This window comes from Salmo salar, chromosome 27 (assembly GCF_965601325.2).
Source record: "Salmo salar chromosome 27, fSalSal1, whole genome shotgun sequence".
Classification (NCBI taxonomy): domain Eukaryota; kingdom Metazoa; phylum Chordata; class Actinopteri; order Salmoniformes; family Salmonidae; genus Salmo; species Salmo salar.
In genome coordinates this window covers 17,015,967-17,043,449 of record NC_138317.1, presented here as the reverse complement: position 1 = coordinate 17,043,449, position 27,483 = coordinate 17,015,967, and the positions used below count along the sequence as shown (strand labels likewise).

The 27,483-nt window shown below is 38.5% G+C and overlaps 22 non-coding genes across 22 annotated transcripts; all 22 read left to right on the top strand.

Moving 5' to 3' along the window:
• The first annotated feature begins 302 nt into the window (after positions 1-302).
• Positions 303-385, top strand: trnal-caa (transfer RNA leucine (anticodon CAA)). Its single transcript has one exon. It is a non-coding gene; the product is annotated as a tRNA-Leu (tRNA).
• Positions 386-1,132: 747 nt separating this feature from the next.
• Positions 1,133-1,207, top strand: trnal-uaa (transfer RNA leucine (anticodon UAA)). The gene has a single exon. It is a non-coding gene; the product is annotated as a tRNA-Leu (tRNA).
• Positions 1,208-1,953: 746 nt separating this feature from the next.
• On the top strand, positions 1,954-2,036 carry trnal-caa (transfer RNA leucine (anticodon CAA)). The gene has a single exon. It is a non-coding gene; the product is annotated as a tRNA-Leu (tRNA).
• Positions 2,037-2,783: 747 nt separating this feature from the next.
• On the top strand, positions 2,784-2,866 carry trnal-uaa (transfer RNA leucine (anticodon UAA)). Its single transcript has one exon. It is a non-coding gene; the product is annotated as a tRNA-Leu (tRNA).
• A 330-nt stretch (positions 2,867-3,196) lies between these two features.
• Positions 3,197-3,279, top strand: trnal-uaa (transfer RNA leucine (anticodon UAA)). Its single transcript has one exon. It is a non-coding gene; the product is annotated as a tRNA-Leu (tRNA).
• Positions 3,280-5,685: 2,406 nt separating this feature from the next.
• trnal-caa (transfer RNA leucine (anticodon CAA)) lies at positions 5,686-5,768 on the top strand. Its single transcript has one exon. It is a non-coding gene; the product is annotated as a tRNA-Leu (tRNA).
• Positions 5,769-8,173: 2,405 nt separating this feature from the next.
• trnal-caa (transfer RNA leucine (anticodon CAA)) lies at positions 8,174-8,256 on the top strand. Its single transcript has one exon. It is a non-coding gene; the product is annotated as a tRNA-Leu (tRNA).
• A 3,646-nt stretch (positions 8,257-11,902) lies between these two features.
• trnal-uaa (transfer RNA leucine (anticodon UAA)) lies at positions 11,903-11,977 on the top strand. Its single transcript has one exon. It is a non-coding gene; the product is annotated as a tRNA-Leu (tRNA).
• Positions 11,978-13,555: 1,578 nt separating this feature from the next.
• Positions 13,556-13,638, top strand: trnal-uaa (transfer RNA leucine (anticodon UAA)). The gene has a single exon. It is a non-coding gene; the product is annotated as a tRNA-Leu (tRNA).
• A 1,577-nt stretch (positions 13,639-15,215) lies between these two features.
• Positions 15,216-15,298, top strand: trnal-caa (transfer RNA leucine (anticodon CAA)). Its single transcript has one exon. It is a non-coding gene; the product is annotated as a tRNA-Leu (tRNA).
• Positions 15,299-16,045: 747 nt separating this feature from the next.
• trnal-uaa (transfer RNA leucine (anticodon UAA)) lies at positions 16,046-16,128 on the top strand. Its single transcript has one exon. It is a non-coding gene; the product is annotated as a tRNA-Leu (tRNA).
• Positions 16,129-16,876: 748 nt separating this feature from the next.
• On the top strand, positions 16,877-16,959 carry trnal-uaa (transfer RNA leucine (anticodon UAA)). Its single transcript has one exon. It is a non-coding gene; the product is annotated as a tRNA-Leu (tRNA).
• A 1,578-nt stretch (positions 16,960-18,537) lies between these two features.
• Positions 18,538-18,620, top strand: trnal-uaa (transfer RNA leucine (anticodon UAA)). The gene has a single exon. It is a non-coding gene; the product is annotated as a tRNA-Leu (tRNA).
• A 748-nt stretch (positions 18,621-19,368) lies between these two features.
• On the top strand, positions 19,369-19,443 carry trnal-uaa (transfer RNA leucine (anticodon UAA)). The gene has a single exon. It is a non-coding gene; the product is annotated as a tRNA-Leu (tRNA).
• A 747-nt stretch (positions 19,444-20,190) lies between these two features.
• On the top strand, positions 20,191-20,273 carry trnal-uaa (transfer RNA leucine (anticodon UAA)). Its single transcript has one exon. It is a non-coding gene; the product is annotated as a tRNA-Leu (tRNA).
• Positions 20,274-21,851: 1,578 nt separating this feature from the next.
• Positions 21,852-21,934, top strand: trnal-caa (transfer RNA leucine (anticodon CAA)). Its single transcript has one exon. It is a non-coding gene; the product is annotated as a tRNA-Leu (tRNA).
• A 748-nt stretch (positions 21,935-22,682) lies between these two features.
• On the top strand, positions 22,683-22,765 carry trnal-uaa (transfer RNA leucine (anticodon UAA)). The gene has a single exon. It is a non-coding gene; the product is annotated as a tRNA-Leu (tRNA).
• Positions 22,766-23,512: 747 nt separating this feature from the next.
• trnal-caa (transfer RNA leucine (anticodon CAA)) lies at positions 23,513-23,595 on the top strand. Its single transcript has one exon. It is a non-coding gene; the product is annotated as a tRNA-Leu (tRNA).
• A 748-nt stretch (positions 23,596-24,343) lies between these two features.
• trnal-caa (transfer RNA leucine (anticodon CAA)) lies at positions 24,344-24,426 on the top strand. The gene has a single exon. It is a non-coding gene; the product is annotated as a tRNA-Leu (tRNA).
• Positions 24,427-25,174: 748 nt separating this feature from the next.
• trnal-caa (transfer RNA leucine (anticodon CAA)) lies at positions 25,175-25,257 on the top strand. The gene has a single exon. It is a non-coding gene; the product is annotated as a tRNA-Leu (tRNA).
• A 748-nt stretch (positions 25,258-26,005) lies between these two features.
• On the top strand, positions 26,006-26,088 carry trnal-uaa (transfer RNA leucine (anticodon UAA)). The gene has a single exon. It is a non-coding gene; the product is annotated as a tRNA-Leu (tRNA).
• A 747-nt stretch (positions 26,089-26,835) lies between these two features.
• trnal-caa (transfer RNA leucine (anticodon CAA)) lies at positions 26,836-26,918 on the top strand. The gene has a single exon. It is a non-coding gene; the product is annotated as a tRNA-Leu (tRNA).
• The last annotated feature ends 565 nt before the right edge of the window (positions 26,919-27,483 follow it).

The following is a 27,483-nucleotide window of genomic DNA, read 5'->3' as shown; positions in this document are numbered from 1 at the left end:
CCTCCTTTCACTCATTTACATTTAGCGTGGATCGAATCTGAAAGAAATGACAACGACAAGTTCTTCCATTTTGACTCAGCTCTTGTTAATCTTTTAGAAACACCTGGATGGCAGTGTGTTTAAGGCGTTAGACTCATGATCGAAATTAAAATGTTCTTGTTGGTTCGAAATCTACATCTGGTAGAACGTTTGATTTGGACGTAATCAAGTTTCATTTACATATTGTCTGGATGAAAGGCAAAAAATCTGACTGTGTGCTCCTTATTCCATTTTGACTGGGCCCTTGATTTTGTGTTCTTTACACCAGGATGGCCGAGAGGTTAAGGCGTTGGACTCAAGATCCAATGGACATATGTCCTCGTGGGTTCGAACCCCACTCCTGGTAGAAGTTTGTCTTAGATTTGGATGTTGTCATTTGTCCTTTCACTCATTGGAAATTTGTTTGGATCAAAGCTGAAAGAATTGACTTTGTTCCCCTTATTCCGACTTGACTCAGCAAGTGTTTACCCTTTAAAAACACAAAAATGGCTGAGTGTTTAGGTTGTTAGAGTCATTATCAACTTAATTGTTATTCTTTTTGCTTCGAAACCCCATTCTTGTATTAAGTTTGATTTGGATGTCAACAAGTCTCGTTTAGATATTGTCTGGCTCAAAGCCAAAAAAAACTGACTGTGTGCTCCTCATTCCAATTTCACTGGGCTCTTGATCGTACTCTATTTACACCAGGATGGCTGAGTGGTTTAGACATTGGAATTAAAGTCCAATGAACAGTATGTTCTTGTGGGTGCCAACGCCATTCCTGGAAAAAGTTTACTTTGGATGTAATCAACTCTCCTTTCACTCTTTTACATTTAGCGTGGATCGAATCTGAAAGAAATGACAATGAAAAGTTCTTCCATTTTGACTCAGCTCTTGTTAATCTTTTAGAAACACCTGGATGGCAGTGTGTTTAAGGCGTTAGACTCATGATCGAAATTAAAATGTTCTTGTTGGTTCGAAATCTACATCTGGTAGAACGTTTGATTTGGATGTAATCAAGTTTCATTTACATATTGTCTGAATCAAAGGCAAAAAATCTGTCTGTGTGCTCCTTATTCCATTTTGACTGGGCCCTTGATGTTGTGTTCTTTACACCAGGATGGCCGAGAGGTTAAGGCGTTTGACTTAAAATCCAATGGACATGTGGGTTCGAACCCCACTCCTGGTAGAAGTTTGTCTTTGATTTGGATTTTGTCAATTGTCCTTCCACTCATTTGAAATTTGTTTGGATCAAAGCTGAAAGAATTGACTTTGTTTCCCATATTCCGACTTGACTCAGCAAGTGTTTATCCTTTAAAAACACAAAAGATTCCTGAGTGGTTAAGGTGTTAGAGTCATTATCAACTCAATTGTTGTTCTTCTTGCTTCGAAACCCCATTCTTGTATTAAATTTGATTTGGATGTCAACAAGTCTCGTTTAGATATTGTCTGGCTCAAAGCCAAAAAAACTGACTGTGTGCTCCTCATTCCAATTTCACTGGGCTCTTGATCGTACTCTATTTACACCAGGATGGCTGAGTGGTTTAGACATTGGAATTAAAGTCCAATGAACAGTATGTTCTTGTGGGTACCAACCCCATTCCTGGAAAAAGTTTACTTGAGATGTAATCAACCCTCCTTTCACTCATTTACATTTAGCGTGGATCAAATCTGAAAGAATTGATTATGACAAGTTCTTCCATTTTGACTCAGCTCTTGTTCATCTTTTAGAAACACCTGGATGGCAGTGTGTTTAAGGCGTTAGACTCATGATCGAAATTAAAATGTTCTTGTTGGTTCGAAATCTACATCTGGTAGAATGTTTGATTTGGATGTAATCAAGTTTCATTTACATATTGTCTGGTTCAAGCCAAAAAATCTGACTGTGTGCTCCTTATTCCATTTTGACTGGGCCCTTGATTTTCTGTTCTTTTCACCAGGATGGCCGAGATGTTAAGGCGTTGGACTCAAGATCCAATGGACATATGTCCTCGTGGGTTCGAACCCCACTCCTGGTAGAAGTTTATCTTTGCTTTGGATTTTGTCAGTTGTCCTTTCACTCATTGGAAATTTGTTTGGATCAAAGCTGAAAGAATTTACTTTGTTCCCCTTATTCCGACTTTACTCAGCAAGTGTTTATCCTTTAAAAACACAAAAGATGCCTGAGTGGTTAAGGTGTTAGAGTCATTATCAACTCAATTGTTGTTCTTCTTGCTTCGAAACCCCATTCTTGTATTAAGTTTGATTTGGATGTCAACAAGTCTCGTTTAGATATTGTCTGGCTCAAAGCCAAAAAAACTGACTGTGTGCTCCTCATTCCAATTTCACTGGGCTCTTGATCGTACTCTATTTACACCAGGACGGCTGAGTGGTTTAGACATTGGAAATAAAGTCCAATGAACAGTATGTTCTTGTGGGTACCAACCCCATTCCTGGAAAATGTTTACTTTGGATGTAATCAACCCTCCTTTCACTCATTTACATTTAGCGTGGATCGAATCTGAAAGAAATGACAACGACAAGTTCTTCCATTTTGACTCAGCTCTTGTTAATCTTTTAGAAACACCTGGATGGCAGTGTGTTTAAGGCATTAGACTCATGATCTAAATTAAAATGTTCTTGTTGGTTCGAAATCTACATCTGGTAGAACGTTTGATTTGGATGTAGTCAAGTTTCATTTACATATTGTCTGGATCAAAGGCAAAAAATCTGACTGTGTGCTCCTTATTCCATTTTGACTGGGCCCTTGATTTTGTGTTCTTTACACCAGGATGGCCGAGAGGTTAAGGCGTTGGACTTAAGATCCAATGGACATATGTCCTCGTTGGTTCGAACCCCACTCCTGGTAGAAGTTTGTCTTTGATTTGGATTTTGTCCTTTCACTCATTGGAAATTTGTTTGGATCAAAGCTGAAAGAATTGACTTTGTTCCCCTTATTCCGACTTGACTCAGCAAGTGTTTATCCTTTAAAAACACAAAACTTGGCTGAGTGTTTAGGGTGTTAGAGTCATTATCAACTTAATTGTTATTCTTTTTGCTTCGAAACCCCATTCTTGTATTAAGTTTGATTTGGATGTCAACAAGTCTCGTTTAGATATTGTCTGGCTCAAAGCCAAAAAAAACTGACTGTGTGCTCCTTATTCCATTTTGACTGGGCCCTTGATGTTGTGTTCTTTACACCAGGATGGCCGAGAGGTTAAGGCGTTTGACTTAAGATCCAATGGACATATGTCCTCGTGGGTTCGAACCCCACTCCTGGTAGAAGTTTGTCTTTGATTTGGATTTTGTCAATTGTCCTTCCACTCATTGGAAATTTGTTTGGATCAAAGCTGAAAGAATTGACTTTGTTCCCCTTATTCCGACTTGACTCAGCAAGTGTTTATCCATTAAAAACACAAAAGATGGCTGAGTGGTTAGTGTGTTAGAGTCATTATCAACTTAATTGTTATTCTTTTTGCTTCGAAACCCCATTCTTGTATTAAGTTTGATTTGGATGTCAACAAGTCTCGTTTAGATATTGTCTGGCTCAAAGCCAAAATAACTGACTGTGTGCTCCTCATTCCAATTTCACTGGGATCTTGATTATACTTTATTTACACCAGGATGGCTGAGTGGTTTTGACGTTGGAATAAAATTAAAATGAACAGTATGTTCTTGTGGGTACTAACCCCATTCCTGGAAAAAGTTTACTTTGGATGTAAACAGCCCTCCTTTCACTCATTTACATTTAGCATGGATCAAATCTGAAAGAAATGACTATGACGAGTTCTTCCATTTTGACTCAGCTCTTGTTAATCTATTAGAAACACCTGGATGGCAGTGTGTTAAAGGCGTTAGACTCATGATTGAAATTAAAATGTTCTTGTTGGTTCGAGACCTACATCTGGTAGAACGTTTGATTTGGATGTAATCAAGTTTCATTTACATATTGTCTGGATCAAAGCCAAAAGACCTGACTGTGTCCTCCTTATTTCATTTTGACTGGGCTCTTGATTTTGGGTTCTTTACACCAGGATGGCCGAGAGGTTAAGGTGTTGCCCTCAAGATCTAATGGACATATGTCCTCGTGGGTTTGAACCCCACTCCTGGTAGAAGTTATTCTTTGATTTGGATGTTATCAATTGACATTTCACTCATTGGAAATTTGTTTGGATCAAAGCTGAAAGAATTGACGTTGTTTCCCATATTCCGACTTGACTCAGCAAGTGTTTATCCGTTAAAAACACAAAAGATGGCTGAGTGGTTAGGGTGTTAGAGTCATTATCAACTTAATTGTTATTCTTTTTGCTTCGAAACCCCATTCTTGTATTAAGTTTGATTTGGATGTCAACAAGTCTCGTTTAGATATTGTCTGGCTCAAAGCCAAAATAACTGACTGTGTGCTCCTCATTCCAATTTCACTGGGCTCTTGATCGTATCTTATCTACACCAGGATGGCTGAGTGGTTTAGACATTGGAATAAAAATCCAATGAACATTATGTTCTCATGGGTACCAACCCATTCCTGGAAAAAGTTTACTTTAGATGTAATCAACCCTCCTTTCACTCATTTACATTTAGCGTGGATCAAATCTGAAAGAATTGATTATGACAAGTTCTTCCATTTTGACTCAGCTCTTGTTAATCTTTTAGAAACACCTGCATGGCAGTGTGTTAAAGGTGTTAGACTCATGATTGAAATTAAAATGTTCTTGTTGGTTCGAGACCTACATCTGGTAGAACGTTTGATTTGGATGTAATCAAGTTTCATTTACATATTGTCTGGATCAAAGCCAAAAGACCTGACTGTGTCCTCCTTATTTCATTTTGACTGGGCTCTTGATTTTGGGTTCTTTACACCAGGATGGCCGAGAGGTTAAGGCGTTGCCCTCAAGATCTAATGGACATATGTCCTCGTGGGTTCGAACCCCACTCCTGGTAGAAGTTTTTCTTTGATTTGGATGTTATCAATTGACATTTAACTCATTGGAAATTTGTTTGGATCAAAGCTGAAAGAATTGACGTTGTTTCCCATATTCCGACTTGACTCAGCAAGTGTTTATCCGTTAAAAACACAAAAGATGGCTGAGTGGTTAGGGTGTTAGAGTCATTATCAACTTAATTGTTATTCTTTTTGCTTTGAAACCCCATTCTTGTATTAAGTTTGATTTGGATGTCAACAAGTCTCGTTTAGATATTGTCTGGCTCAAAGCCAAAATAACTGACTGTGTGCTCCTCATTCCAATTTCACTGGGCTCTTGATCGTACTCTATTTACACCAGGACGGCTGAGTGGTTTAGACATTGGAATTAAAGTCCAATGAACAGTATGTTCTCGTGGGTACCAACCCCATTCCTGGAAAAAGTTTACTTTAGATGTAATAAACCCTCCTTTCACTCATTTACATTTAGCGTGGATCAAATCTGAAAGAATTGATTATGACAAGTTCTTCCATTTTGACTCAGCTCTTGTTAATCTTTTAGAAACACCTGCATGGCAGTGTGTTAAAGGTGTTAGACTCATGATTGAAATTAAAATGTTCTTGTTGGTTCGAGACCTACATCTGGTAGAACGTTTGATTTGGATGTAGTCAAGTTTTATTTACATATTGTCTGGATCAAAGCCAAAAGACCTGACTGTGTCCTCCTTATTTCATTTTGACTGGGCCCTTGATCTTGTGTCCTTTACACCAGGATGGCCGAGAGGTTAATGCGTTGGACTCAAGATCTAATGGACATTTGTCCTCGTGGATTCGAACCCCACTCCTGGTAGAAGTTTGTCTTTGATTTGGATGTTATCAATTGACCTTTCACTCATTGGAAATTTGTTTGGATCAAAGCTGAAAGAATTGACGTTGTTACCCATATTCCGACTTGACTCAGCAAGTGTTTATCCTTTAAAAACACAAAAGATGGCTGAGTGGTTGGGGTGTTAGAGTCATTATCAACTTAATTGTTATTCTTTTTGCTTCGAAACCCCATTCTTGTATTAAGTTTGATTTGGATGTCAACAAGTCTCGTTTAGATATTGTCGGGCTCAAAGCCAAAATAACTGACTGTGTGCTCCTCATTCCAATTTCACTGGGCTCTTGATCGTATCTTATCTACACCAGGATGGCTGAGTGGTTTAGACATTGGAATAAAAATCCAATGAACATTATGTTCTCATGGGTACCAACCTATTCCTGGAAAAAGTTTACTTTAGATGTAATCAACCCTCCTTTCACTCATTTACATTTAGCGTGGATCAAATCTGAAAGAATTGATTATGACAAGTTCTTCCATTTTGACTCAGCTCTTGTTAATCTTTTAGAAACACCTGCATGGCAGTGTGTTAAAGGTGTTAGACTCATGATTGAAATTAAAATGTTCTTGTTGGTTCGAGACCTACATCTGGTAGAACGTTTGATTTGGATGTAATCAAGTTTCATTTACATATTGTCTGGATCAAAGCCAAAAGACCTGACTGTGTCCTCCTTATTTCATTTTGACTGGGCTCTTGATTTTGGGTTCTTTACACCAGGATGGCCGAGAGGTTAAGGTGTTGCCCTCAAGATCTAATGGACATATGTCCTCGTGGGTTTGAACCCCACTCCTGGTAGAAGTTGTTCTTTGATTTGGTTGTTATCAATTGACATTTCACTCATTGGAAATTTGTTTGGATCAAAGCTGAAATAATTGACGTTGTTTCCCATATTCTGACTTGACTCAGCAAGTGTTTATCCGTTAAAAGCACAAAAGATGGCTGAGTGGTTAGGGTGTTAGAGTCATTATCAACTTAATTGTTATTCTTTTTGCTTCGAAACCCCATTCTTGTATTAAGTTTGATTTGGATGTCAACAAGTCTCGTTTAGATATTGTCTGGCTCAAAGCCAAAATAACTGACTGTGTGCTCCTCATTCCAATTTCACTGGGCTCTTGATCGTATCTTATCTACACCAGGATGGCTGAGTGGTTTAGACATTGGAATAAAAATCCAATGAACATTATGTTCTCATGGGTACCAACCCATTCCTTGAAAAAGTTTACTTTAGATGTAATCAACCCTCCTTTCACTCATTTACATTTAGCGTGGATCAAATCTGAAAGAATTGATTATGACAAGTTCTTCCATTTTGACTCAGCTCTTGTTAATCTTTTAGAAACACCTGCATGGCAGTGTGTTAAAGGTGTTAGACTCATGATTGAAATTAAAATGTTCTTGTTGGTTCGAGACCTACATCTGGTAGAACGTTTGATTTGGATGTAATCAAGTTTCATTTACATATTGTCTGGATCAAAGCCAAAAGACCTGACTGTGTCCTCCTTATTTCATTTTGACTGGGCTCTTGATTTTGGGTTCTTTACACCAGGATGGCCGAGAGGTTAAGGCGTTGCCCTCAAGATCTAATGGACATATGTCCTCGTTGGTTCGAACCCCACTCCTGGTAGAAGTTTTTCTTTGATTTGGATGTTATCAATTGACATTTAACTCATTGGAAATTTGTTTGGATCAAAGCTGAAAGAATTGACGTTGTTTCCCATATTCCGACTTGACTCAGCAAGTGTTTATCCGTTAAAAACACAAAAGATGGCTGAGTGGTTAGGGTGTTAGAGTCATTATCAACTTAATTGTTATTCTTTTTGCTTTGAAACCCCATTCTTGTATTAAGTTTGATTTGGATGTCAACAAGTCTCGTTTAGATATTGTCTGGCTCAAAGCCAAAATAACTGACTGTGTGCTCCTCATTCCAATTTCACTGGGCTCTTGATCGTACTCTATTTACACCAGGACGGCTGAGTGGTTTAGACATTGGAATTAAAGTCCAATGAACAGTATGTTCTCGTGGGTACCAACCCCATTCCTGGAAAAAGTTTACTTTAGATGTAATAAACCCTCCTTTCACTCATTTACATTTAGCGTGGATCAAATCTGAAAGAATTGATTATGACAAGTTCTTCCATTTTGACTCAGCTCTTGTTAATCTTTTAGAAACACCTGCATGGCAGTGTGTTAAAGGTGTTAGACTCATGATTGAAATTAAAATGTTCTTGTTGGTTCGAGACCTACATCTGGTAGAACGTTTGATTTGGATGTAGTCAAGTTTTATTTACATATTGTCTGGATCAAAGCCAAAAGACCTGACTGTGTCCTCCTTATTTCATTTTGACTGGGCCCTTGATCTTGTGTCCTTTACACCAGGATGGCCGAGAGGTTAATGCGTTGGACTCAAGATCTAATGGACATTTGTCCTCGTGGATTCGAACCCCACTCCTGGTAGAAGTTTGTCTTTGATTTGGATGTTATCAATTGACCTTTCACTCATTGGAAATTTGTTTGGATCAAAGCTGAAAGAATTGACGTTGTTACCCATATTCCGACTTGACTCAGCAAGTGTTTATCCTTTAAAAACACAAAAGATGGCTGAGTGGTTGGGGTGTTAGAGTCATTATCAACTTAATTGTTATTCTTTTTGCTTCGAAACCCCATTCTTGTATTAAGTTTGATTTGGATGTCAACAAGTCTCGTTTAGATATTGTCGGGCTCAAAGCCAAAATAACTGACTGTGTGCTCCTCATTCCAATTTCACTGGGCTCTTGATCGTATCTTATCTACACCAGGATGGCTGAGTGGTTTAGACATTGGAATAAAAATCCAATGAACATTATGTTCTCATGGGTACCAACCCATTCCTGGAAAAAGTTTACTTTAGATGTAATCATCCCTCCTTTCACTCATTTACATTTAGCGTGGATCAAATCTGAAAGAATTGATTATGACAAGTTCTTCCATTTTGACTCAGCTCTTGTTAATCTTTTAGAAACACCTGCATGGCAGTGTCTTAAAGGTGTTAGACTCATGATTGAAATTAAAATGTTCTTGTTGGTTCGAGACCTACATCTGGTAGAACGTTTGATTTGGATGTAATCAAGTTTCATTTACATATTGTCTGGATCAAAGCCACAAGACCTGACTGTGTCCTCCTTATTTCATTTTGACTGGGCTCTTGATTTTGGGTTCTTTACACCAGGATGGCCGAGAGGTTAAGGCGTTGCCCTCAAGATCTAATGGACATATGTCCTCGTGGGTTCGAACCCCACTCCTGGTAGAAGTTGTTCTTTGATTTGGATGTTATCAATTGACATTTCACTCATTGGAAATTTGTTTGGATCAAAGCTGAAAGAATTGACGTTGTTTCCCATATTCCGACTTGACTCAGCAAGTGTTTATCCGTTAAAAACACAAAAGATGCCTGAGTGGTTAGGGTGTTAGAGTCATTATCAACTTAATTGTTATTCTTTTTGCTTTGAAACCCCATTCTTGTATTAAGTTTGATTTGGATGTCAACAAGTCTCGTTTAGATATTGTCTGGCTCAAAGCCAAAATAACTGACTGTGTGCTCCTCATTCCAATTTCACTGGGCTCTTGATCGTACTCTATTTACACCAGGACGGCTGAGTGGTTTAGACATTGGAATTAAAGTCCAATGAACAGTATGTTCTTGTGGGTACCAACCCCATTCCTGGAAAAACTTTACTTTGGATGTAATCAACCCTCCTTTCACTCATTTACATTTAGCGTGGATCGAATCTGAAAGAAATGACAACGACAAGTTCTTCCATTTTGACTCAGCTCTTGTTAATCTTTTAGAAACACCTGGATGGCAGTGTGTTAAAGGCGTTAGACTCATGATTGAAATTAAAATGTTCTTGTTGGTTCGAGACCTACATCTGGTAGAACGTTTGATTTGGATGTAATCAAGTTTCATTTACATATTGTCTGGATCAAAGCCAAAAGACCTGACTGTGTCCTCCTTATTTCATTTTGACTGGGCTCTTGATTTTGAGTTATTTACACCAGGATGGCCGAGAGGTTACAGTGTTGGACTCAAGATCTAATGGACATATGTCCTCGTGGATTCGAACCCCACTCCTGGTAGAAGTTTGTCTTTGTTTTGGATGTTATCAATTGACCTTTCACTCATTGGAAATTTGTTTGGATCAAAGCTGAAAGAATTGACTTTGATTCCCATATTCCGACTTGACTCAGCAAGTGTTTATCCTTTAAAAACACAAAAGATGCCTGAGTGGTTAAGGTGTTAGAGTCATTATCAACTTAATTGTTATTCTTTTTGCTTCGAAACCCCATTCTTGTATTAAGTTTGATTTGGATGTCAACAAGTCTCGTTTAGATATTGTCTGGCTCAAAGCCAAAATAACTGACTGTGTGCTCCTCATTCCAATTTCACTGGGCTCTTGATCGTATCTTATCTACACCAGGATGGCTGAGTGGTTTAGACATTGGAATAAAAATCCTATGAACATTATGTTCTCATGGGTACCAACCCATTCCTGGAAAAAGTTTACTTTAGATGTAATCAACCCTCCTTTCACTCATTTACATTTAGCCTGGATCAAATCTGAAAGAATTGATTATGACAAGTTCTTCCATTTTGACTCAGCTCTTGTTAATCTTTTAGATACACCTGCATGGCAGTGTGTTAAAGGTGTTAGACTCATGATTGAAATTAAAATGTTCTTGTTGGTTCGAGACCTACATCTGGTAGAACGTTTGATTTGGATGTAGTCAAGTTTTATTTACATATTGTCTGGATCAAAGCCAAAAGACCTGACTGTGTCCTCCTTATTTCATTTTGACTGGGCCCTTGATCTTGTGTCCTTTACACCAGGATGGCCGAGAGGTTAATGCGTTGGACTTAAGATCTAATGGACATATGTCCTCGTGGATTCGAACCCCACTCCTGGTAGAAGTTTGTCTTTGTTTTGGATGTTATCAATTGACCTTTCACTCATTGGAAATTTGTTTGGATCAAAGCTGAAAGAATTGACGTTGTTACCCATATTCCGACTTGACTCAGCAAGTGTTTATCCTTTAAAAACACAAAAGATGGCTGAGTGGTTGGGGTGTTAGAGTCATTATCAACTTAATTGTTATTCTTTTTGCTTCGAAACCCCATTCTTGTATTAAGTTTGATTTGGATGTCAACAAGTCTCGTTTAGATATTGTCGGGCTCAAAGCCAAAATAACTGACTGTGTGCTCCTCATTCCAATTTCACTGGGCTCTTGATCGTATCTTATCTACACCAGGATGGCTGAGTGGTTTAGACATTGGAATAAAAATCCAACGAACATTATGTTCTCATGGGTACCAACCCATTCCTGGAAAAAGTTTACTTTAGATGTAATCAACCCTCCTTTCACTCATTTACATTTAGCGTGGATCAAATCTGAAAGAATTGATTATGACAAGTTCTTCCATTTTGACTCAGCTCTTGTTAATCTTTTAGAAACACCTGCATGGCAGTGTGTTAAAGGTGTTAGACTCATGATTGAAATTAAAATGTTCTTGTTGGTTCGAGACCTACATCTGGTAGAATGTTTGATTTGGATGTCAACAAGTCTCGTTTAGATATTGTCTGGCTCAAAGCCAAAAAAAACTGACTGTGTGCTCCTCATTTCAATTTCACTGGGCTCTTGATCGTTCTCTATTTACACCAGGATGGCTGAGTGGTTTAGACATTGGAATTAAAGTCCAATGAACAGTATGTTGTTGTGGGTGCCAACGCCATTCCTGGAAAAAGTTTACTTTGGATGTAATCAACTCTCCTTTCACTCTTTTACATTTAGCGTGGATCGAATCTGAAAGAAATGACAATGAAAAGTTCTTCCATTTTGACTCAGCTCTTGTTAATCTTTTAGAAACACCTGGATGGCAGTGTGTTTAAGGCGTTAGACTCATGATCGAAATTAAAATGTTCTTGTTGGTTCGAAATCTACATCTGGTAGAACGTTTGATTTGGACGTAATCAAGTTTCATTTACATATTGTCTGGATCAAAGGCAAAAAATCTGACTGTGTGCTCCTTATTCCATTTTGACTGGGCCCTTGATGTTGTGTTCTTTACACCAGGATGGCCGAGAGGTTAAGGCGTTTGACTTAAGATCCAATGGACATGTGGGTTCGAACCCCACTCCTGGTAGAAGTTTGTCTTTGATTTGGATTTTGTCAATTGTCCTTCCACTCATTGGAAATTTGTTTGGATCAAAGCTGAAAGAATTGACTTTGTTCTCCTTATTCCGACTTGACTCAGCAAGTGTTTATCCTTTAAAAACACAAAAGATGGCTGAGTGTTTAGGGTGTTAGAGTCATTATCAACTTAATTGTTATTCTTTTTGCTTCGAAACCCCATTCTTGTATTAAGTTTGATTTGGATGTCAACAAGTCTCGTTTAGATATTGTCTGGCTCAAAGCCAAAATAACTGACTGTGTGCTCCTCATTCCAATTTCACTGGGCTCTTGATCGTACTCTATTTACACCAGGACGGCTGAGTGGTTTAGACATTGGAATTAAAGTCCAATGAACAGTATGTTCTTGTGGGTACCAACCCCATTCCTGGAAAAAGTTTACTTTGGATGTAATCAACCCTCCTTTCACTCATTTACATTTAGCGTGGATCGAATCTGAAAGAAATGACAACGACAAGTTCTTCCATTTTGACTCAGCTCTTGTTAATCTTTTAGAAACACCTGGATGGCAGTGTGTTTAACGCGTTAGACTCATGATCGAAATTAAAATGTTCTTGTTGGTTCGAAATCTACATCTGGTAGAACGTTTGATTTGGACGTAATCAAGTTTCATTTACATATTGTCTGGATCAAAGGCAAAAAAATCTGACTGTGTGCTCCTTATTCCATTTTGACTGGGCCCTTGATTTTGTGTTCTTTACAACAGGATGGCCGAGAGGTTAAGGCGTTGAACTTAAGATCCAAAGGACATATCTCCTCGTGGGTTCGAACCACACTCCTGGTAGAAGTTTGTCTTTGATTTGGATGTTGTCATTTGTCCTTCCACTCATTGGAAATTTGTTTGGATCAAAGCTGAAAGAATTGACGTTGTTTCCCATATTCCGACTTGACTCAGCAAGTGTTTATCCTTTAAAAACACAAAAGATGGCTGAGTGGTTAAGGTGTTAGAGTCATTATCAAATCAATTGTTGTTCTTCTTGCTTCGAAACCCCATTCTTGTATTAAGTTTGATTTGGATGTCAACAAGTCTCGTTTAGATATTGTCTGGCTCAAAGCCAAAATAACTGACTGTGTGCTCCTCATTCCAATTTCACTGGGCTCTTGATCGTACTCTATTTACACCAGGATGGCTGAGTGGTTTAGACATTGGAATTAAAATCCAATGAACAGTATGTTCTTGTGGGTACCAACCCCATTCCTGGAAAAAGTTTACTTTGGATGTAATCAACCCTCCTTTCACTCTTTTACATTTAGCGTGGATCGAATCTGAAAGAAATGACAATGAAAAGTTCTTCCATTTTGACTCAGCTCTTGTTAATCTTTTAGAAACACCTGGATGGCAGTGTGTTTAAGGCGTTAGACTCATGATCGAAATTAAAATGTTCTTGTTGGTTCGAAATCTACATCTGGTAGAACGTTTGATTTGGACGTAATCAAGTTTCATTTACATATTGTCTGGATCAAAGGCAAAAAAGCTGACTGTGTGCTCCTTATTCCATTTTGACTGGGCCCTTGATGTTGTGTTCTTTACACCAGGATGGCCAAGAGGTTAAGGCGTTTGACTTAAGATCCAATGGACATATGTCCTCGTGGGTTCGAACCCCACTCCTGGTAGAAGTTTGTCTTTGATTTGGATTTTGTCAATTGTCCTTCCACTCATTGGAAATTTGTTTGGATCAAAGCTGAAAGAATTGACTTTGTTCCCCTTATTCCGACTTGACTCAGCAAGTGTTTATCCTTTAAAAACACAAAAGATGGCTGAGTGTTTAGGGTGTTAGAGTCATTATCAACTTAATTGTTATTCTTTTTGCTTCGAAACCCCATTCTTGTATTAAGTTTGATTTGGATGTCAACAAGTCTCGTTTAGATATTGTCTGGCTCAAAGCCAAAATAACTGACTGTGTGCTCCTCATTCCAATTTCACTGGGCTCTTGATCGTACTCTATTTACACCAGGACGGCTGAGTGGTTTAGACATTGGAATTAAAGTCCAATGAACAGTATGTTCTTGTGGGTACCAACCCCATTCCTGGAAAAAGTTTACTTTGGATGTAATCAACCCTCCTTTCACTCATTTACATTTAGCGTGGATCGAATCTGAAAGAAATGACAACGACAAGTTCTTCCATTTTGACTCAGCTCTTGTTAATCTTTTAGAAACACCTGGATGGCAGTGTGTTTAACGCGTTAGACTCATGATCGAAATTAAAATGTTCTTGTTGGTTCGAAATCTACATCTGGTAGAACGTTTGATTTGGACGTAATCAAGTTTCATTTACATATTGTCTGGATCAAAGGCAAAAAAATCTGACTGTGTGCTCCTTATTCCATTTTGACTGGGCCCTTGATTTTGTGTTCTTTACAACAGGATGGCCGAGAGGTTAAGGCGTTGAACTTAAGATCCAATGGACATATCTCCTCGTGGGTTCGAACCACACTCCTGGTAGAAGTTTGTCTTTGATTTGGATGTTGTCATTTGTCCTTCCACTCATTGGAAATTTGTTTGGATCAAAGCTGAAAGAATTGACGTTGTTTCCCATATTCCGACTTGACTCAGCAAGTGTTTATCCTTTAAAAACACAAAAGATGGCTGAGTGGTTAAGGTGTTAGAGTCATTATCAAATCAATTGTTGTTCTTCTTGCTTCGAAACCCCATTCTTGTATTAAGTTTGATTTGGATGTCAACAAGTCTCGTTTAGATATTGTCTGGCTCAAAGCCAAAATAACTGACTGTGTGCTCCTCATTCCAATTTCACTGGGCTCTTGATCGTACTCTATTTACACCAGGATGGCTGAGTGGTTTAGACATTGGAATTAAAATCCAATGAACAGTATGTTCTTGTGGGTACCAACCCCATTCCTGGAAAAAGTTTACTTTGGATGTAATCAACCCTCCTTTCACTCTTTTACATTTAGCGTGGATCGAATCTGAAAGAAATGACAATGAAAAGTTCTTCCATTTTGACTCAGCTCTTGTTAATCTTTTAGAAACACCTGGATGGCAGTTTGTTTAAGGCGTTAGACTCATGATCGAAATTAAAATGTTCTTGTTGGTTTGAAATCTACATCTGGTAGAATGTTTGATTTGGATGTAATCAAGTTTCATTTACATATTGTCTGGTTCAAGCCAAAAAATCTGACTGTGTGCTCCTTATTCCATTTTGACTGGGCCCTTGATTTTCTGTTCTTTTCACCAGGATGGCCGAGATGTTAAGGCGTTGGACTCAAGATCCAATGGACATATGTCCTCGTGGGTTCGAACCCCACTCCTGGTAGAAGTTTATCTTTGCTTTGGATTTTGTCAGTTGTCCTTTCACTCATTGGAAATTTGTTTGGATCAAAGCTGAAAGAATTGACTTTGTTCCCCTTATTCCGACTTTACTCAGCAAGTGTTTATCCTTTAAAAACACAAAAGATGCCTGAGTGGTTAAGGTGTTAGAGTCATTATCAACTCAATTGTTGTTCTTCTTGCTTCGAAACCCCATTCTTGTATTAAGTTTGATTTGGATGTCAACAAGTCTCGTTTAGATATTGTCTGGCTCAAAGCCAAAAAAACTGACTGTGTGCTCCTCATTCCAATTTCACTGGGCTCTTGATCGTACTCTATTTACACCAGGATGGCTGAGTGGTTTAGACATTGGAATTAAAGTCCAATGAACAGTATGTTCTTGTGGGTACCAACCCCATTCCTGGAAAATGTTTACTTTGGATGTAATCAACCCTCCTTTCACTCATTTACATTCAGCGGGGATCGAATCTGAAAGAAATGACAACGACAAGTTCTTCCATTTTGACTCAGCTCTTGTTAATCTTTTAGAAATACCTGGATGGCAGTGTGTTTAAGGCGTTAGACTCATGATCGAAATTAAAATGTTCTTGTTGGTTCGAAATCTACATCTGGTAGAACGTTTGATTTGGACGTAATCAAGTTGCATTTACATATTGTCTGGATCAAAGGCAAAAAATCTGACTGTGTGCTCCTTATTCCATTTTGACTGGGCCCTTGATTTTGTGTTCTTTACAACAGGATGGCCGAGAGGTTAAGGCGTTGGACTTAAGATCCAATGGACATATGTCCTCGTGGGTTCGAACCTCACTCCTGGTAGAAGTTTGTTTTTGATTTGGATGTTGTCATTTGTCCTTTCACTCATTGGAAATTTGTTTGGATCAAAGCTGAAAGAATTGACTTTGTTCCCCTTATTCCGACTTGACTCAGCAAGTGTTTATCCTTTAAAAACACAAAAGATGGCTGAGTGTTTAGGGTGTTAGAGTCATTATCAACTTAATTGTTATTCTTTTTGCTTCGAAACCCCATTCTTGTATTAAGTTTGATTTGGATGTCAACAAGTCTCGTTTAGATATTGTCTGGCTCAAAGCCAAAAAAAACTGACTGTGTGCTCCTCATTCCAATTTCACTGGGCTCTTGATCGTACTCTATTTACACCAGGATGGCTGAGTGGTTTAGACATTGGAATTAAAGTCCAATGAACAGTATGTTCTTGTGGGTGCCAACGCCATTCCTGGAAAAAGTTTACTTTGGATGTAATCAACTCTCCTTTCACTCTTTTACATTTAGCGTGGATCGAATCTGAAAGAAATGACAATGAAAAGTTCTTCCATTTTGACTCAGCTCTTGTTAATCTTTTAGAAACACCTGGATGGCAGTGTGTTTAAGGCGTTAGACTCATGATCGAAATTAAAATGTTCTTGTTGGTTCGAAATCTACATCTGGTAGAACGTTTGATTTGGACGTAATCAAGTTTCATTTACATATTGTCTGGATCAAAGGCAAAAAAGCTGACTGTGTGCTCCTTATTCCATTTTGACTGGGCCCTTGATGTTGTGTTCTTTACACCAGGATGGCCAAGAGGTTAAGGCGTTTGACTTAAGATCCAATGGACATATGTCCTCGTGGGTTCGAACCCCACTCCTGGTAGAAGTTTGTCTTTGATTTGGATTTTGTCAATTGTCCTTCCACTCATTGGAAATTTGTTTGGATCAAAGCTGAAAGAATTGACTTTGTTCCCCTTATTCCGACTTGACTCAGCAAGTGTTTATCCTTTAAAAACACAAAAGATGGCTGAGTGTTTAGGGTGTTAGAGTCATTATCAACTTAATTGTTATTCTTTTTGCTTCGAAACCCCATTCTTGTATTAAGTTTGATTTGGATGTCAACAAGTCTCGTTTAGATATTGTCTGGCTCAAAGCCAAAATAACTGACTGTGTGCTCCTCATTCCAATTTCACTGGGCTCTTGATCGTACTCTATTTACACCAGGACGGCTGAGTGGTTTAGACATTGGAATTAAAGTCCAATGAACAGTATGTTCTTGTGGGTACCAACCCCATTCCTGGAAAAAGTTTACTTTGGATGTAATCAATCCTCCTTTCACTCATTTACATTTAGCGTGGATCGAATCTGAAAGAAATGACAACGACAAGTTCTTCCATTTTGACTCAGCTCTTGTTAATCTTTTAGAAACACCTGGATGGCAGTGTGTTTAACGCGTTAGACTCATGATCGAAATTAAAATGTTCTTGTTGGTTCGAAATCTACATCTGGTAGAACGTTTGATTTGGACGTAATCAAGTTTCATTTACATATTGTCTGGATCAAAGGCAAAAAAATCTGACTGTGTGCTCCTTATTCCATTTTGACTGGGCCCTTGATTTTGTGTTCTTTACAACAGGATGGCCGAGAGGTTAAGGCGTTGAACTTAAGATCCAATGGACATATCTCCTCGTGGGTTCGAACCACACTCCTGGTAGAAGTTTGTCTTTGATTTGGATGTTGTCATTTGTCCTTCCACTCATTGGAAATTTGTTTGGATCAAAGCTGAAAGAATTGACGTTGTTTCCCATATTCCGACTTGACTCAGCAAGTGTTTATCCTTTAAAAACACAAAAGATGGCTGAGTGGTTAAGGTGTTAGAGTCATTATCAAATCAATTGTTGTTCTTCTTGCTTCGAAACCCCATTCTTGTATTAAGTTTGATTTGGATGTCAACAAGTCTCGTTTAGATATTGTCTGGCTCAAAGCCAAAATAACTGACTGTGTGCTCCTCATTCCAATTTCACTGGGCTCTTGATCGTACTCTATTTACACCAGGATGGCTGAGTGGTTTAGACATTGGAATTAAAATCCAATGAACAGTATGTTCTTGTGGGTACCAACCCCATTCCTGGAAAAAGTTTACTTTGGATGTAATCAACCCTCCTTTCACTCTTTTACATTTAGCGTGGATCGAATCTGAAAGAAATGACAATGAAAAGTTCTTCCATTTTGACTCAGCTCTTGTTAATCTTTTAGAAACACCTGGATGGCAGTTTGTTTAAGGCGTTAGACTCATGATCGAAATTAAAATGTTCTTGTTGGTTCGAAATCTACATCTGGTAGAACGTTTGATTTGGACGTAATCAAGTTGCATTTACATATTGTCTGGATCAAAGGCAAAAAATCTGACTGTGTGCTCCTTATTCCATTTTGACTGGGCCCTTGATTTTGTGTTCTTTACAACAGGATGGCCGAGAGGTTAAGGCGTTGGACTTAAGATCCAATGGACATATGTCCTCGTGGGTTCGAACCTCACTCCTGGTAGAAGTTTGTCTTTGATTTGGATGTTGTCATTTGTCCTTTCACTCATTGGAAATTTGTTTGGATCAAAGCTGAAAGAATTGACTTTGTTCCCCTTATTCCGACTTGACTCAGCAAGTGTTTATCCTTTAAAAACACAAAAGATGGCTGAGTGTTTAGGGTGTTAGAGTCATTATCAACTTAATTGTTATTCTTTTTGCTTCGAAACCCCATTCTTGTATTAAGTTTGATTTGGATGTCAACAAGTCTCGTTTAGATATTGTCTGGCTCAAAGCCAAAAAAAACTGACTGTGTGCTCCTCATTCCAATTTCACTGGGCTCTTGATCGTACTCTATTTACACCAGGATGGCTGAGTGGTTTAGACATTGGAATTAAAGTCCAATGAACAGTATGTTCTTGTGGGTGCCAACGCCATTCCTGGAAAAAGTTTACTTTGGATGTAATCAACTCTCCTTTCACTCTTTTACATTTAGCGTGGATCGAATCTGAAAGAAATGACAATGAAAAGTTCTTCCATTTTGACTCAGCTCTTGTTAATCTTTTAGAAACACCTGGATGGCAGTGTGTTTAAGGCGTTAGACTCATGATCGAAATTAAAATGTTCTTGTTGGTTCGAAATCTACATCTGGTAGAACGTTTGATTTGGATGTAATCAAGTTTCATTTACATATTGTCTGGATCAAAGGCAAAAAATCTGACTGTGTGCTCCTTATTCCATTTTGACTGGGCCCTTGATGTTGTGTTCTTTACACCAGGATGGCCGAGAGGTTAAGGCGTTTGACTTAAGATCCAATGGACATGTGGGTTCGAACCCCACTCCTGGTAGAAGTTTGTCTTTGATTTGGATTTTGTCAATTGTCCTTCCACTCATTGGAAATTTGTTTGGATCAAAGCTGAAAGAATTGACTTTGTTCCCCTTATTCCGACTTGACTCAGCAAGTGTTTATCCTTTAAAAACACAAAAGATGGCTGAGTGTTTAGGGTGTTAGAGTCATTATCAACTTAATTGTTATTCTTTTTGCTTCGAAACCCCATTCTTGTATTAAGTTTGATTTGGATGTCAACAAGTCTCGTTTAGATATTGTCTGGCTCAAAGCCAAAATAACTGACTGTGTGCTCCTCATTCCAATTTCACTGGGCTCTTGATCGTACTCTATTTACACCAGGACGGCTGAGTGGTTTAGACATTGGAATTAAAGTCCAATGAACAGTATGTTCTTGTGGGTACCAACCCCATTCCTGGAAAAAGTTTACTTTGGATGTAATCAACCCTCCTTTCACTCATTTACATTTAGCGTGGATCGAATCTGAAAGAAATGACAACGACAAGTTCTTCCATTTTGACTCTGCTCTTGTTAATCTTTTAGAAACACCTGGATGGCAGTGTGTTTAAGGCGTTAGACTCATGATCGAAATTAAAATGTTCTTGTTGGTTCGAAATCTACATCTGGTAGAACGTTTGATTTGGACGTAATCAAGTTTCATTTACATATTGTCTGGATCAAAGGCAAAAAAGCTGACTGTGTGCTCCTTATTCCATTTTGACTGGGCCCTTGATGTTGTGTTCTTTACGCCAGGATGGCCGAGAGGTTAAGGCGTTTGACTTAAGATCCAATGGACATATGTCCTCGTGGGTTCGAACCCCACTCCTGGTAGAAGTTTGTCTTTGATTTGGATTTTGTCAATTGTCCTTCCACTCATTGGAAATTTGTTTGGATCAAAGCTGAAAGAATTGACTTTGTTCCCCTTATTCCGACTTGACTCAGCAAGTGTTTATCCTTTAAAAACACAAAAGATGGCTGAGTGTTTAGGGTGTTAGAGTCATTATCAACTTAATTGTTATTCTTTTTGCTTCGAAACCCCATTCTTGTATTAAGTTTGATTTGGATGTCAACAAGTCTCGTTTAGATATTGTCTGGCTCAAAGCCAAAATAACTGACTGTGTGCTCCTCATTCCAATTTCACTGGGCTCTTGATCGTACTCTATTTACACCAGGACGGCTGAGTGGTTTAGACATTGGAATTAAAGTCCAATGAACAGTATGTTCTTGTGGGTACCAACCCCATTCCTGGAAAAAGTTTACTTTGGATGTAATCAACCCTCCTTTCACTCATTTACATTTAGCGTGGATCGAATCTGAAAGAAATGACAACGACAAGTTCTTCCATTTTGACTCAGCTCTTGTTAATCTTTTAGAAACACCTGGATGGCAGTGTGTTTAAGGCGTTAGACTCATGATCGAAATTAAAATGTTCTTGTTGGTTCGAAATCTACATCTGGTAGAACGTTTGATTTGGACGTAATCAAGTTTCATTTACATATTGTCTGGATCAAAGGCAAAAAAATCTGACTGTGTGCTCCTTATTCCATTTTGACTGGGCCCTTGATTTTGTGTTCTTTACAACAGGATGGCCGAGAGGTTAAGGCGTTGAACTTAAGATCCAATGGACATATCTCCTCGTGGGTTCGAACCACACTCCTGGTAGAAGTTTGTCTTTGATTTGGATGTTGTCATTTGTCCTTCCACTCATTGGAAATTTGTTTGGATCAAAGCTGAAAGAATTGACGTTGTTTCCCATATTCCGACTTGACTCAGCAAGTGTTTATCCTTTAAAAACACAAAAGATGGCTGAGTGGTTAAGGTGTTAGAGTCATTATCAAATCAATTGTTGTTCTTCTTGCTTCGAAACCCCATTCTTGTATTAAGTTTGATTTGGATGTCAACAAGTCTCGTTTAGATATTGTCTGGCTCAAAGCCAAAATAACTGACTGTGTGCTCCTCATTCCAATTTCACTGGGCTCTTGATCGTACTCTATTTACACCAGGATGGCTGAGTGGTTTAGACATTGGAATTAAAATCCAATGAACAGTATGTTCTTGTGGGTACCAACCCCATTCCTGGAAAAAGTTTACTTTGGATGTAATCAACCCTCCTTTCACTCATTTACATTCAGCGGGGATCGAATCTGAAAGAAATGACAACGACAAGTTCTTCCATTTTGACTCAGCTCTTGTTAATCTTTTAGAAATACCTGGATGGCAGTGTGTTTAAGGCGTTAGACTCATGATCGAAATTAAAATGTTCTTGTTGGTTCGAAATCTACATCTGGTAGAACGTTTGATTTGGACGTAATCAAGTTTCATTTACATATTGTCTGGATCAAAGGCAAAAAATCTGACTGTGTGCTCCTTATTCCATTTTGACTGGGCCCTTGATTTTGTGTTCTTTACAACAGGATGGCCGAGAGGTTAAGGCGTTGGACTCAAGATCCAATGGACATATGTCCTCGTGGGTTCGAACCCCACTCCTGGTAGAAGTTTATCTTTGCTTTGGATTTTGTCAATTGTCCTTTCACTCATTGGAAATTTGTTTGGATCAAAGCTGAAAGAATTGACTTTGTTCCCCTTATTCCGACTTGACTCAGCAAGTGTTTATCCTTTAAAAACACAAAAGATGGCTGAGTGTTTAGGGTGTTAGAGTCATTATCAACTTAATTGTTATTCTTTTTGCTTCGAAACCCCATTCTTGTATTAAGTTTGATTTGGATGTCAACAAGTCTCGTTTAGATATTGTCTGGCTCAAAGCCAAAAAAAACTGACTGTGTGCTCCTCATTCCAATTTCACTGGGCTCTTGATCATACTCTATTTACACCAGGATGGCTGAGTGTTTTAGACATTGGAATTAAAGTCCAATGAACAGTATGTTCTTGTGGGTGCCAACGCCATTCCTGGAAAAAGTTTACTTTGGATGTAATCAACCCTCCTTTCACTCTTTTACATTTAGCGTGGATCGAATCTGAAAGAAATGACAATGAAAAGTTCTTCCATTTTGACTCAGCTCTTGTTAATCTTTTAGAAACACCTGGATGGCAGTGTGTTTAAGGCGTTAGACTCATTATCGAAATTAAAATGTTCTTGTTGGTTCGAAATCTACATCTGGTAGAACGTTTGATTTGGACGTAATCAAGTTTCATTTACATATTGTCTGGATCAAAGGCAAAAAATCTGACTGTGTGCTCCTTATTCCATTTTGACTGGGCCCTTGATTTTGTGTTCTTTACAACAGGATGGCCGAGAGGTTAAGGCGCTGAACTTAAGATCCAATGGACATATGTCCTCGTGGGTTCGAACCCCACTCCTGGTAGAAGTTTGTCTTTGATTTGGATGTTGTCATTTGTCCTTCCACTCATTGGAAATTTTTTTGGATCAAAGCTGAAAGAATTGACGTTGTTTCCCATATTCCGACTTGACTCAGCAAGTGTTTATCCTTTAAAAACACAAAAGATGGCTGAGTGGTTAAGGTGTTAGAGTCATTATCAACTCAATTGTTGTTCTTCTTGCTTCGAAACCCCATTCTTGTATTAAATTTGATTTGGATGTCAACAAGTCTCGTTTAGATATTGTCTGGCTCAAAGCCAAAAAAACTGACTGTGTGCTCCTCATTCCAATTTCACTGGCCTCTTGATCATACTCTATTTACACCAGGATGGCTGAGTGGTTTAGACATTGGAATTAAAGTCCAATGGACAGTATGTTCTTGTGGGTACCAACCCCATTCCTGGAAAAAGTTTACTTTGGATGTAATCAACCCTCCTTTCACTCTTTTACATTTAGCGTGGATCGAATCTGAAAGAAATGACAATGAAAAGTTCTTCCATTTTGACTCAGCTCTTGTTAATCTTTTAGAAACACCTGGATGGCAGTTTGTTTAAGTCGTTAGACTCATGATCTAAATTAAAATGTTCTTGTTGGTTCGGAATCTACATCTGGTAGAATGTTTGATTTGGATGTAATCAAGTTTCATTTACATATTGTCTGGATCAAAGCCCAAAAATCTGACTGTGTGCTCCTTATTCCATTTTGACTGGGCCCTTGATTTTCTGTTCTTTACACCAGGATGGCCGAGAGGTTAAGGCGTTGGACTCAAGATCCAATGGACATATGTCCTTGTGGGTTCGAACCCCACTCCTGGTAGAAGTTTATCTTTGCTTTGGATTTTGTCAATTGTCCTTTCACTCATTGGAAATTTGTTTGGATCAAAGCTGAAAGAATTGACTTTGTTCCCCTTATTCCGACTTGACTCAGCAAGTGTTTATCCTTTAAAAACACAAAAGATGGCTGAGTGTTTAGGGTGTTAGAGTCATTATCAACTTAATTGTTATTCTTTTTGCTTCGAAACCCCATTCTTGTATTAAGTTTGATTTGGATGTCAACAAGTCTCGTTTAGATATTGTCTGGCTCAAAGCCAAAAAAAACTGACTGTGTGCTCCTCATTCCAATTTCACTGGGCTCTTGATCGTACTCTATTTACACCAGGATGGCTGAGTGGTTTAGACATTGGAATTAAAGTCCAATGAACAGTATGTTTTTGTGGGTGCCAACGCCATTCCTGGAAAAAGTTTACTTTGGATGTAATCAACCCTCCTTTCACTCTTTTACATTTAGCGTGGATCGAATCTGAAAGAAATGACAATGAAAAGTTCTTCCATTTTGACTCAGCTCTTGTTAATCTTTTAGAAACACCTGGATGGCAGTGTGTTTAAGGCGTTAGACTCATGATCGAAATTAAAATGTTCTTGTTGGTTCGAAATCTACATCTGGTAGAACGTTTGATTTGGATGTAATCAAGTTTCATTTACATATTGTCTGGATCAAAGCCCAAAAATCTGACTGTGTGCTCCTTTTTCCATTTTGACTGGGCCCTTGATTTTCTGTTCTTTACACCAGGATGGCCGAGAGGTTAAGGCGTTGGACTCAAGATCCAATGGACATATGTCCTCGTGGGTTCGAACCCCACTCCTGGTAGAAGTTTGTCTTTGATTTGGATGTTGTCATTTGTCCTTTCACTCATTGGAAATTTGTTTGGATCAAAGCTGAAAGAATTTACTTTGTTCCCCTTATTCCGACTTGACTCAGCAAGTGTTTATCCTTTAAAAACACAAAAGATGGCTGAGTGTTTAGGGTGTTAGAGTCATTATCAACTTAATTGTTATTCTTTTTGCTTCGAAACCCCATTCTTGTATTAAGTTTGATTTGGATGTCAACAAGTCTCGTTTAGATATTGTCTGGCTCAAAGCCAAAAAAAACTGACTGTGTGCTCCTCATTCCAATTTCACTGGGCTCTTGATCGTACTCTATTTACACCAGGATGGCTGAGTGGTTTAGACATTGGAATTAAAGTCCAATGAACAGTATGTTCTTGTGGGTGCCAACGCCATTCCTGGAAAAAGTTTACTTTGGATGTAATCAACCCTCCTTTCACTCTTTTACATTTAGCGTGGATCGAATCTGAAAGAAATGACAATGAAAAGTTCTTCCATTTTGACTCAGCTCTTGTTAATCTTTTAGAAACACCTGGATGGCAGTGTGTTTAAGGCGTTAGACTCATGATCGAAATTAAAATGTTCTTGTTGGTTCGAAATCTACATCTGGTAGAACGTTTGATTTGGATGTAATCAAGTTTCATTTACATATTGTCTGGATCAAAGCCCAAAAATCTGACTGTGTGCTCCTTTTTCCATTTTGACTGGGCCCTTGACTTTCTGTTCTTTACCCCAGGATGGCTGAGAGGTTAAGGCGTTGGACTCAAGATCCAATGGACATATGTCCTCGTGGGTTCGAACCCCACTCCTGGTAGAAGTTTATTTTTGCTTTGGATTTTGTCAATTGTCCTTTCACTCATTGGAAATTTGTTTGCATCAAAGCTGAAAGAATTGACTTTGTTCCCCTTATTCCGACTTGACTCAGCAAGTGTTTATCCTTTAAAAACACAAAAGATGGCTGAGTGTTTAGGGTGTTAGAGTCATTATCAACTTAATTGTTATTCTTTTTGCTTCGAAACCCCATTCTTGTATTAAGTTTGATTTGGATGTCAACAAGTCTCGTTTAGATATTGTCTGGCTCAAAGCCAAAAAAAACTGACTGTGTGCTCCTCATTCCAATTTCACTGGGCTCTTGATCGTACTCTATTTACACCAGGATGGCTGAGTGGTTTAGACATTGGAATTAAAGTCCAATGAACAGTATGTTCTTGTGGGTGCCAACGCCATTCCTGGAAAAAGTTTACTTTGGATGTAATCAACCCTCCTTTCACTCTTTTACATTTAGCGTGGATCGAATCTGAAAGAAATGACAATGAAAAGTTCTTCCATTTTGACTCAGCTCTTGTTAATCTTTTAGAAACACCTGGATGGCAGTGTGTTTAAGGCATTAGAGTCATGATCGAAATTAAAATGTTCTTGTTGGTTCGAAATCTACATCTGGTAGAACGTTTGATTTGGATGTAATCAAGTTTCATTTACATATTGTCTGGATCAAAGGCAAAAAATCTGACTGTGTGCTCCTTATTCCATTTTGACTGGGACCTTGATGTTGTGTTCTTTACACCAGGATGGCCGAGAGGTTAAGGCGTTAGACTTAAGATCCAATGGACATATGTCCTCGTGGGTTCGAACCCCACTCCTGGTAGAAGTTTGTCTTTGATTTGGATTTTGTCAATTGTCCTTCCACTCATTGGAAATTTGTTTGGATCAAAGCTGAAAGAATTGACTTTGTTTCCCATATTCCGACTTGACTCAGCAAGTGTTTATCCTTTAAAAACACAAAAGATTCCTGAGTGGTTAAGGTGTTAGAGTCATTATCAACTCAATTGTTGTTCTTCTTGCTTCGAACCCCCATTCTTGTATTAAATTTGATTTGGATGTCAACAAGTCTCGTTTAGATATTATCTGGCTCAATGCCAAAAAAACTGACTGTGTGCTCCTCATTCCAATTTCACTGGGCTCTAGACCGTACTCTATTTACACCAGGATGGCTGAGTGGTTTAGACATTGGAATTAAAGTCCAATGGACAGTATGTTCTTGTGGGTACCAACCCCATTCCTGGAAAAAGTTTACTTTGGATGTAATCAACCCTCCTTTCACTCTTTTACATTTAGCGTGGATCGAATCTGAAAGAAATGACAATGAAAAGTTCTTCCATTTTGACTCAGCTCTTGTTAATCTTTTAGAAACACCTGGAAGGCAGTGTGTTTAAGGCGTTAGACTCATGATCGAAATTAAAATGTTCTTGTTGGTTCGAAATCTACATCTGGTAGAAAGTTTGATTTGGATGTAATCAAGTTTCATTTACATATTGTCTGGATCAAAGCCCAAAAATCTGACTGTGTGCTCCTTTTTCCATTTTGACTGGGCCCTTGATTTTCTGTTCTTTACACCAGGATGGCCGAGAGGTTAAGGTGTTGTACTCAAGATCCAATGGACATATGTCCTCGTGGGTTCGAACCCCACTCCTGGTAGAAGTTTATCTTTGCTTTGGATTTTGTCAATTGTCCTTTCACTCATTGGAAATTTGTTTGGATCAAAGCTGAAAGAATTTACTTTGTTCCCCTTATTCCGACTTTACTCAGCAAGTGTTTATCCTTTAAAAACACAAAATATGCCTGAGTGGTTAAGGTGTTAGAGTCATTATCAACTCAATTGTTGTTCTTCTTGCTTCGAAACCCCATTCTTGTATTAAATTTGATTTGGATGTCAACAAGTCTCGTTTAGATATTGTCTGGCTCAAAGCCAAAAAAACTGACTGTGTGCTCCTCATTCCAATTTCACTGGCCTCTTGATCATACTCTATTTACACCAGGATGGCTGAGTGGTTTAGACATTGGAATTAAAGTCCAATGGACAGTATGTTCTTGTGGGTACCAACCCCATTCCTGGAAAAAGTTTACTTTGGATGTAATCAACCCTCCTTTCACTCTTTTACATTTAGCGTGGATCGAATCTGAAAGAAATGACAATGAAAAGTTCTTCCATTTTGACTCAGCTCTTGTTAATCTTTTACAAACACCTGGATGGCAGTTTGTT